The sequence below is a fragment of the Pristiophorus japonicus genome, unplaced genomic scaffold, assembly GCF_044704955.1.
Source record: "Pristiophorus japonicus isolate sPriJap1 unplaced genomic scaffold, sPriJap1.hap1 HAP1_SCAFFOLD_62, whole genome shotgun sequence".
NCBI lineage: Eukaryota > Metazoa > Chordata > Chondrichthyes > Pristiophoridae > Pristiophorus > Pristiophorus japonicus.
The window spans coordinates 1,339,899-1,351,501 of record NW_027254531.1 but is presented as its reverse complement, the minus strand read 5'-3'; positions in this window follow the sequence as shown (position 1 = coordinate 1,351,501).

Here is an 11,603-nt window from a genome sequence, read left to right as displayed (position 1 = left end):
CTCTTTCCTGCTTTCTCTCCATACCCCTTGATCCCTTTGGCCAGAAGGGCCATATCTAACTCCCTTTTGAATATATCTAATGAACTGGCCTCAACAACTTTCTGCGGTAAATGCTTCCACAGGTTAACCACTCTCTGAGTGAAGAAGTTTCTCCTCATCTCGGTCCTAAATGGTTTACCCCTTATTCTTAGACTGTGACCCCTGGTTCTGGAACTCCCCAACAGCGGGAACATTCTTCCTGCCTCTAACCCGTCAGAATTTTACATGTTTCTATGATATCCCCTCTCATTCTTCTAAACTCTAGTGGATACAAGCCCAGTTGATCCAGTCCCTCCTCATATGTCAGTCCTGCCATCACGGGAATCAGTCTGGTGAACCTTCGCTGTACTCTCTCAATTGCAAGAAGGTCCTTCCTCAGATTAGGAGAACAAAACTGAACACAATATTCCAGGTGTGGTCTCACCAAGGCTCTGTACAATTGCAGTAAGACCTCACTGCTCCTATACTCAAATCCCCTCGCTATGAAGGCCAACATGCCACTTGCCTTCTTCACCGCCTGCTGTACCTGCATGCCAAACTTCAATGACTGATGTACCCTGACAACCAGGTCTCGTTGCACCTCCCCTTTTCCTAATCTGTCACCATTCAGATAATATTCTGCCTTCCTGTTTTTGCCATCAAAGTGAATAACCTCACTTTTATCTACATTAATAGGCATCTGCCATGCATTTGCCCACCAACCTAACATGTCCAAGTCACCCTGCAGCCTCTTAGCATCCTCCTCACAGCTCACACCACCACCCAGCTTCGTGTCATCTGCAAACTTGGAGATATTACATTCAATTCCTTCATCTAAATCATTGATGTATATTGTAAATAGCTGGGGTCCCAGTACTGAACCCTGCTGCACCCCACTGGTCACTGCCTGCCATTTTGAAAAGGACCCGTTTATTCCGACTCTGCTTCCTGTCTGTCAACCAGTTCTCTATCCATGTCAATCGTCAATACATTACCCCCAATAACATGTGCTTTAATTTTGCACACTCATCTCTTGTGTGGGACCTTGTCAAAAGCCTTTTGAAAGTCCAAATACATCACATCCAATGGTTCTCCCTTGTCCACTCTCTTAGTTACATCCTCAAAAAATTCTAGAAGATTTGTCAAGCATGATTTCCTTTTTATAAATCCATGCTGAATTGGACCGATCTTGTCAATGCTTTCCAAATGCGCTGCTATTTCATCTTTAATAATTGATTCCAACATTTTCCCCACCACCGATGTCAGGCTAACCGGTCTATAATTCGCTGTTTTCTCTCTCCCTCCTTTTTTAAAAAGTGGTTTTTCATTTGATACCCTCCAGTCCATAGGAACTGATCCAGAGTCAATAGAACGTTGGAAAATGATCACCAATGTATCTACTATTTCTAGGGCCACTTCCTTAAGTACGCTGGGATGCAGTCTATCAGGCCCTAGGTATTTATCGGCCTTCAATCCCATCAATTTCCCGAACACAATTTCCTGACGAATAAGGATTTAATTCAATTCCTCCTTTTCGCTAGACCGTCGAACCCCTAGTATTCCCGGAATGTCTTTGTGTCTTCCTTGGTGAAGACAGATCCAAAGTACTTGTTCAATTGGTCTGCCATTTCTTTGTTCCCAAATATAAATTCACCTGATTCTGAGCGCAAGGGTCCCAAATTTGTCTTCATTAATCTTTTCTCTTCACATATCTATAGAAGCTTTTGCAGTCAGATTTTATGTTACAAATCAAATACAGTGCTTCCAAGATCCAATTGAGCCGAGGGATCATTAACCAGGCGCCGAGTCCTGATTTACATGTATTTGTTAGACCAGCCGTTGTTTTCAGGCGTGTGCTCTGAACGACTAAAAGTTGCCTGGGTCCATATGGAGTCTGGCACAATCCTGGCATAGCTTCGGCACGGCAGAGCACAAACTAAAATATGGAGGCTTTGCACAGAAATGACGTCAGATAAATGGACAGCCATGAATCCATGTTCTCCCCCAGCATAAGTTTTCGTGTGTGTGATGCCATTATTATAATGAAGGTGGCACTAAGCTCCGTTTTTTGGGTCTTCTCTTTTCTCCATTTCTAAGAATGCAGCCAAACTCGTGGCCAAACAGTTTTCATGAATAAAAAGACACTTTGGCCAATCAAGCATCAAAGGCAAGTCTGCTTGCCTGGGTATTCTTGGGTTGTTGGTGCAGACATTTTGGGTTGTTAAGACTGAAAATCAAAGATTGAATGAGACGCCACTCAACCCCATCAATCATCGAACTCTTAGCTTTCCATTGGCTGATAGTACTGGCTGGGGTGGAGAATGCATCATGCTGGAAGGAGGTACACCAGTTCAATTGCACATTGGGCTTGTGAGTGAGTGTAGGTGGCACTTGGTCAGTGTTGTGGAGGAATGACTATTCAGCCAATCCTCCGCACCTCAGGGAGATAGAAATTAAACATAAAGGAATCTGTTCCCCAACCTCCGCGCCCTCACCCCGACAACGCCCACCTCTACACCCCACCCACAACCCCACCACTATAACCCCCCCCCATAAAACCCACCGCTACAACCCCACAAACACCATCCCTACACACCCCACAACCCCTACCCCCTACACCCCCCACATCCCTCACCCATACACCCCCCACAAACCCACCTCTACACCCCCCACAATCCACACCCCCTACATCCCACACAACCCCTACCCCCTACACCCCCCACATCCCTCACCCCTACACCCCCCACACAACCCCTACACCCTACAGCCACCACATCCCCCACCCATACACCCTCCACAAGCCCACCTCTACACCCCCACAATTCACACCCCTAACATCCCACACAACCCCCACCCCCTACACCCCACAGAACGCCCACCACCTACACCGCCCACAACCTCCACCCGTTCACCCCCCACAAACCCTGCCCCTACACCCCCCACAACCCCCACCCCCTACAACCGCCACAAACTCTGCACCGAATTCCGCCCACAAGCCCCACACCCCACTACCCCCACAACCCCCACACCCCACACCCCCTACAACCCCCACCCCTACACCCCTCACTACCCTTACCCCTACACCCCCCAACAACCTTCACCCCTACACCCCCCACATACCCACCCTACACCTCGCACAACCCCCGCACCTACACACCCCACAACTCCCAACACTACACCCCCACTACCCCCACCCCTACAACCCCCACAATCCCCACCCCCTACACCCCCCCACAACCTACACACCCTACACCCCCCACAACCCGCACACCCCACACCCCCAACAACTCCAACACACACACCCCCCACAACCCCACCCCTACACACCCCACAAGCCACACACCCTACACCACCTACAACCCCCACCCCCTACACCCCCCAGAACACCTGCCCCTACACCTCACACAACCCCGACCCTCTACACACCACACAAACCCTGCCCCTACACCCCCCTCAACCCCCACCCCTGCAACACCCCCTCACACCCCAACTCTACATCCCCCTCCCATACACCCTCCACCCCCTACAACCCTGCTCGCCCAAAACCACCACCCCTACAGCTCCCGTCCCCACAACCCCCACCCCTACAACCCCCACCTTACAACCCCATCCCCGACAGCCTCCAATCTTACAAGCCCCCCCACAACTCCCACCCCTATAACTACCCCCCACAACCCCCACCCCTACAACCCCAGTCCCCCACAACCCCCTCCTCCTATACTGAGTCGGGAGCAGCGTCGAGGAGGTTCGTTGGAGGGAAACATACAAATATAGAAACACAGAAAATAGGTGCAGGAGTAGGCCATTCGGCCCTTCTAGCCTGTACCGCCATTCAATGAGTTCATGGCAGAAAATGCAACTTCAGTACCCCATTCCTGTTTCTCGCCATACCCTTGATCCCCCAAGTAGTAAGGACTTCATCCAACTCGTTTTTGAATATATTCAGGGAATTGGCCTCAACAACTTTCTGTGGAAGAGAATTCCACAGGTTCACCACTCTCTGGGTGAAGAAGTTTCTCCTCATCTCGGTCCTAAATGGCTTACCCCTTATCCTTAGATTGTGACCCCTGATTCTGGACTTCCCCAACATTGGGAACATTCTTCCTGCATCTAACCTGTCTAAACCCATCAGGATTTTAAACGTTTCCATGAGATCCCCTCCCATTCTTCTGAACTCCAGTGAATACAAGCCCAGTTGATCCAGTCTTTCTTGATAGGTCAGTCCCGCCATCCCGGGAATCAGTCTGGTGAACCTTCGTTGCACTCCCTCAATAGCAAGAATGTCCTTCCTCAAGTTAGGAGACTAGAACTGTGCACAATACTCCAGGTGTGGCCTCACCAAGGGCCTGTACAACTGTAGCAACACCTCCCTGCCCCTGTACTCAAATCCCCTCGCTATGAAGGCCAACATACCATTTGTTTTCTTAACCGTCTGCTGTACCTGCATGCCAACATGCAATGACTGATGTACCATGGCACCCAGGTGTCGTTGCACCTCCCCTTTTCCGAATCTGTGCTTGTGCGACTACAGGAGGAGGCAAAAAAGAAGCAGAAAGAAATAGAAAGGTGATGTCACAGCCAAGGAATTAAGTGATTGGCTGGTGACTTGTAAGTAGTATTTCTTTTTCCTCTTCTATATCAGTGAGGAACTTTTAATACTGTTGTTGCCAATTAAGTTAATCTAAGGGTTAAGTCATGGCAGGAGAGCTCGGACATGTGATATGTTCCTCCTGTACCATGTGGAAACTCAGGGACACTTCCGGTGTTCCTGACAACTACGTGTGCAGGAAGTGTATCCGCTCCAGCTCCTGGCAGTCCGCGTTGCGGAATTGGAGCTGAGGGTGGATTCACTCTGGAGCATCCACGATGCTGAGAATGATGTGAGTAGCACGCGTAGCGAGTTGGTCTTACCGCAGGTTAAGGGTCCACAGCCAGCTAGGGAAGGGAAGACCAGCAGGAAGAGCAGTGCAAGGAAAGTAGTGCAGGGGTCCCCTGCGGTCATCCCCCTGCAAAACAGATACACCGCTTTGAGTACTGTTGAGGGGGGTGACTCATCAGGGGAGGGCAGCAGCAGCCAAGGTGATGGCACCGTGGCTGGTTCTGCTGCACAGGAGGGCAGGAAAAAGAGTGGGAGAGCGATAGTGATAGGGGATTCAATTGTACTGGGAATAGATAGGCGTTTCTGCGGCCGCAACCGAGACTCCAGGATGGTATGTTGCCTCCCTGGTGCAAGGGTCAAGGATGTCTCGGAGTGGGTGCAGGACATTCTGAAAAGGGAGGTAGAACAGCCAGTTGTCACGGTGCACATTGGTACCAACGATATAGGTAAAAAGGGTTTAGGTCCTACAAGACTAATTTAAGGAGCTAGGAGCAAAATTAAAACGTCGGACCTCAAAAGTAGTAATCTCAGGATTGCTACCAGTGCCACGTGCTAGTCAGAGTAGAAATCGCAGGATCGCTCAGAAGAATACGTGGCTTGAGTCGTGGTGCAGCAATGAGGGATTCGAATTCCTGGGGCATTGGAACCTGTTCTGGGGGAGGTGGGACCAGTACAAACCGGACGGTCTGCACCTGGGCAGGAATAGAACCAATGTCCTCGGGGGAGTGTTTGCTAGTGCTGTTGGGGAGGAGTTAAACTAATGTGGCAGGGGGATGGGAATCAATGCAGGGAGACAGAGGGAAACAAAATGGAGACAAAAGCAAAAGGCAGAAAGGAGATGAGTAAATGTGGAGGGCAGAGAAACCCAAGGCAAAAAAACAAAAAGGGCCACTGTACAGCAAAATTCTAAAGGGTCAAAGTGTATTAAAAAAGCAACCATGAAGGCTCGGTGCCTCAATGCAAGGCGTATTCGGAACCCAGGAGAGGGCTCTGAGCTCGTTATCGTGGATGAGAGCTCAGATGATCAGGATCCCAAGAAAGAATGCAAAAGGCAGGAGGCAACAGAGCAGAGTAGCACTGGGGTAAGTGTAAACCACAAGTTGATAGGAAGGGACAATATGTCTGAATATAAAGGGGCTGCAGGAGGGGTCAAAATTAAAAATCATGGTTTAAAAACTAGTATTAAAACACGCTACCTAAACGCACGCAGCATTCGAAATAAAGTAAATGAGTTGACGGCACAAATCATTACAAATGGGTAAGATTTGGTGGCCATTACAGAATCATGGTTGCAGGGTGGCCAAGACTGGGAATTAAACATACAGGGGTATCTGACAATTCGGAAAGATAGACAAGAAGGAAAAGGAGGTGAGGTAGCTATGTTTATAAAGGATGATATCAGGCCAGTTGTGAGAAACGATATCGGCTCGAATGAACAAAATGTTGAATCATTGTGAGTGGAGATAATAGATAGTAAAGGGAAAAAGTCACTGGTGGGCGTAGTCTATAGGCCCCCAAATAATAACTTCACGGTGGGGCGGGCAATAATCAAGGGAATAATGGAGGCATGTGAAAAAGGAACGGCAGTAATCATGGGGGATTTTAATCTATATATCGATATGTCTAACCAAATCGCACGGGTTAGCCTTAAGGAGGAATTCATAGAATGCATGCGGGATTGTTTCTTAGAACAGTAGGTTACATAACCTACAAGGGAGCAAGCTATCTTAGATCTGGTCCTGTCTAATGAGACAGGAATAATAAATGATCTCCTCGTAAAAGATCCTCTCGGAATGAGTGATCACAGTATGGTTGAATTTGAAATACAGAATGAGGGTGAGGAAGTAGTGTCTCAAACGAGCGTACTATGCTTAAACAAAGGGGACTACAGTGGGGTGAGGGCAGAGTTGCCGAAAGTAGACTGGAAACACAGACTAAACGATGACACAATTGAGGAACAGTGGAGGACTTTTAAGGAGCTCTTTCATAGTGTTCAACAAAAATATATTCCAGTGAAAAAGAAGGGCGGTAAGAGAAGGGATAACCAGCCATGGATAACCAAAGAAATAAAGCATAGTATCAAATTAAAAACCAATGCGTAGCCAAGGTGGCCAAGATTAGTGGGAAACTAGCAGATTGGAAAATTTTTAAACGACAGCAAAGAATGACTAAGAAAGCAATAAAGAAAGGAAAGATAGATTACGAAAGTATACTTGCGTAAAACATAAAAACAGACAGTAAAAGCTTTTACCGATAAAAAATACGGAAACGAGTTACTAAAGTAAATGTTGGTTCCTTCGAAGATGATAAGGGGTATTTAATAATGGGAAATGTGGAAATGGCTGAGACCTTAAACAATTATTTTGCTTCGGTCTTCACAGTAGACGACACAAAAACCATGCCAAAAATTGTTGGTCACCGGAATGTGGGAAGGGAGGACCTTGAGACAATCACTATCACTAGCGGGGTACTGCTGGACAGGCTAATGGGACTCAAGGTAGTCAAGTGCCCTGGTACTGATGAAATGCATCCTAGGGTATTAAAAGAGATGGCGGAAATTATAGCAGATGCATTCGTTATAATTTAACAAAATTCTCTGGACTCTGGGGAGGTACCAGCGGAATGGAAATCAGCTAATGTAACGCCTCTGTTTAAAAAAGGGGGCAGACAAAAGGCAGGTAACGATAGGCCGGTTAGAGTAACATCTGTCGTGGGGAGAATGCTTGAAGCTATCATTAAGGAAGAAATAGCGGGACATCTAGATAGGAATAGTGCAATCAAGCAGACGCAACATGGTTTCATGAAGGGGAAATCAAGTTTAACTAATTTACTTGGAATTCGTTGAGGATATAACGAGCATGGTGGATAGATGTGTACCGATGGATGTGGTGTATTTAGATTTCCAAAAGGCATTCGGTAAGGTGCCACATAAAAGGTTACTGCAGAAGCTAAAGGTATGCGGAGTCAGAGGAAATGTATTAGAATGGATAGAGAATTGTCTAGCTAACAGACAGGAGAGAGTCGGAATAATGGGTGCTTTTCGGGTTGGAAATCGGTGGTTAGTGGTGTGCAACAGGGATTGGTGCTGGGACCACAACTGTTTACAATATACATAGATGACCTGGAAGAGGGGACAGAGTGTAGTGTAACAAAATTTGCAGATGACGCAATGATTAGTGGGAAAGCGGGTTGTGTAGAGGACACAGAGAGGCTGCAAAGAGATTGAGATAGGTTAAGCGAATGGGCTAAGGTTTGACAGATGGAATACAATGTAGGAAAATGTGAGGCCATCCACCTTCGGAAATAAAACTGTAAAAGGGAATATTATTTGAATGGGGAGAAATTACGACATGCTGCGGTGCAGAGGGATCTGGGGGTCCTTGTGCATGAATCCCAAAAAGTTCGTTTCAGGTGCAGCAGGTAATAAGGAAGGCGAATGGAATGTTGGCCTTCATTGCCAGAGGGATGGAGTACAAAAGCAGGGAGTTCCTGCTGCAACTGTACAGGGTATTGGTGAGGCCGCACCTAGAGTATAGCGTGCAGTTTTGGTCACCTTTCTCAAGGAAGGATATACTAGCTTTGGAGGGGGTACAGAGACGATTCACTAGGCTGATTCCGGAGATGAGGGGGCTACCTTATGATGAAAGATTGAGTAGATTGGGTCTTTACTCGTTGGAGTTCAGAAGGATGAGGGGTTATGTTATAGAAACATTTAACATAATAAAAGGGATAGACAAGATAGAGGCAGAGAGGTTGTTTCCACTGGTCGGGGAGCCGAAAACTAGGGGGCACAGCCTCAAAATACGGGGGAGCCAATTTAAAATCGAGTTGAGAAGGAATTTCTTCTCCCAGAGGGTTTTAAATCTTTGGAATTCTCTGCCCAAGAAAGCAGTTGAGGCGAGCTCATTGAATGTATTCAAATCACAGATAGATAGATTTAAAACCAAAAAGGGAATTCAGGGTTACGGGGAGCGGGCGGGTAAGGGGAGCTGAGTCCACGGCCAGATCAGCCATGATCTCATTGAGTGGCGGAGCAGGCTCGAGGGGCTAGATAGCCTGCTCCTGTTCCTAATTCTTATGTTCTCATGTTCTGATGTTCTTAAAACACGGCAGGTCGTGCAGATTCTGTGGAGTAATAATCCGTTTCACGTTCTGTCGGATAATCATTCCGATATTTTTGGAAATAGTTAAAGATTACAGATTTTTCAACAAAAATAGCGCCTGGAAAAAATACTCAGCGAGAAAGGTCAAATGGGAACGTCTGTGATGCAGTGGAACGCAGGAGTGATTAAATAATAAATGGCACAAATGGAGAAAGGCAAAGTGGGTGGTAATCGGGCAATAACGTAACAAAGGATGGCCCAGAGGAGGTGCTAGTGGGAATAGCAGAACCATTACCAGAAAATGGGAGCGGTGCTTATGATCCGATACGTTGAACCTAATGTTGAGGCCAGAAGACTATAACATGCTTACAATATAGGATGTTACCGCCTTTTAATCACACCAGGCAGCTTGGCCAGCCCGGATTCATTTCCTGTCCGCTTTGAATTCGGCAGCCAAGGCATTAATTGAAAAGCCAGCTTCTCTCAGCTTTTCAGCTCTAGAGAAACAGGAATCACTCATATTCAGGGCAGAGGTGGAGATTAACGCTGAAGGTATGCTTCTCCCAATTGAGGTGAACTTCTGCCGAAAGACAGGAAGATATACTGATCAAGTATTGGCCGGAACCAAACAAGGCTTTAAATGATCCAACGAGTCACAGAGCCGAGTACCTCAGAGATACTTTAACTTTACTCAGTTTGGCGGGTTTCACTTTGCTCTGGGATTTGGAAGCTGTGGGAACATCGGCGCAAAATCACACGTATTAATGTGAAATATGTCAGTTTTCTCACATGTCGAGCGGCTGTGAGAAGCGGAACTTTGAGTAAAAAATTATGGGGTTCGTCCGGGATTTGGCCCGAGAACTCTCGCATTTCAAATGTGATCATTCCGAAGCGAGAATCATACCCCTAGACCAACGAGCCGCCGACAGTGAAAAGCGCAGCTCTCAGATTCTGACGGTAGTGAGAAAAGATATTCGGCCCATCGTGCTTGTGCTGTCCCTCAGAGACCGATCGAATTAGTCCCCCACGCCATTGTCCTGCAAATGTTATCCTTTTGACGAATATATTATTAATTTGAGACATGACATGAGCAAAGTACAGCATCAATATAAGTAAAAGGGGAATTTGGCGCTGAGGTAAATTTGAATGACAAAACGACCAGGGAGATCAAAGCTGTAAGACAACGACGACGAGGACGTGATTCGAACCCATGCGTGTATACAACAATGGATTAGCAGTCCATCGCCTTAACTTCTCGGACACCTCGTCTCTTCTGCAGCGCATCGTCAGCCATTCAATCTCCTGCTTTTTGTATCCAAACAGAAATAATGTGCAAGAAAGTCCACTTCACAGCTTGCTCTGCCCGTGCATGCAGATCGACAATGATGAAAACTTGCCATTGGATTCTTTTAGCAAACTGCCTTCCTTCACTTCAGGTGAGTGTCTGGAAGAGATGGTTGATTTCTCGGCAGAATCACAACAAAGAATATGAAATTTCACGCAGCGACCTCGAAACTGCAATCATTTGCTAACTTCGCGGTTATAATTCAAGTCAGACGCTTTATCCATGAGGCCAAGCGGCCTCTGCCATGAGAGCATATTGTGTTGTTGTGTATATTGGGAGCAAATTCGGGGCAACTGCAATAGCAAGGAGTGAATTTCGGAAAAGATGAGCATATTTTGAGTGAATGAACAGATGCACTGCGATCTGGGGGCGCACCGGCGCAGGCAACCCCAATGTAAATTGGAACACTATAGTTTAACAATTCGGTCATTGCAGCTGAAATCATACTCCTTCTCAAACTATACAGGATGACCCGGGTTTATGAGAAAATCCGTTTTAAAGGGAAAGATTATGAACCTGAACTGACAACCAGCCTGTTTAAACAGACACAGAATGATCCGGGACTGCAAGGACATCCCTTTTACCCAGATACAGAATGACACTTGTCTGACAGCAATTCCCTTTTAAAAGAATAAAGTGAGATTTCTATCATCCCTGTAGGCAATTGTGCAATGGGGCTCAGGAAACGCGGGGCAGTGACGGTTATTGAAGCCCCAGGTGATAGACAGGCAGGAAGGAGGGAGGGACGTAAAACCAGTTTAGACTGAAATATATATATATTTAACATTTTTAGAAAATGAATGCATTTAAATTGTATTTAAAAAAAATTGAATTTGAGTTGTTTTAAATAAATAAATAAATCATTCATAATCTATGTATTTTTTGATTGAAAGAAATCTGTGTAACGAGAATAATTCCATTGGAAATGAGGGGTGCAGTAAATAAATACCCAACCACAGTAAGCCCATGGTGGAAGACAAGCCATGAGGGAAGATGTGGGCAATAAGGGCGATCATTTAAAGTCGCGTGTGTCTTTCTGCTGGATCTGACAGCAGCTGCTTGTGCTGTGAAAGAGGTCAAATGTAATAGAGCCCAGCTCAGGCAGAACAGAAAAAGCATATTTATTTTGGAAGTTAAAAATTTGGGATTATATATAAATATACACTTATATATATATACATGTATAAACAAAGTCAGTCATGTCTTGTTTTGTCTTGTCTTGGTTTGATTTGATTTGAATTTGAAAATAAGGATGGAG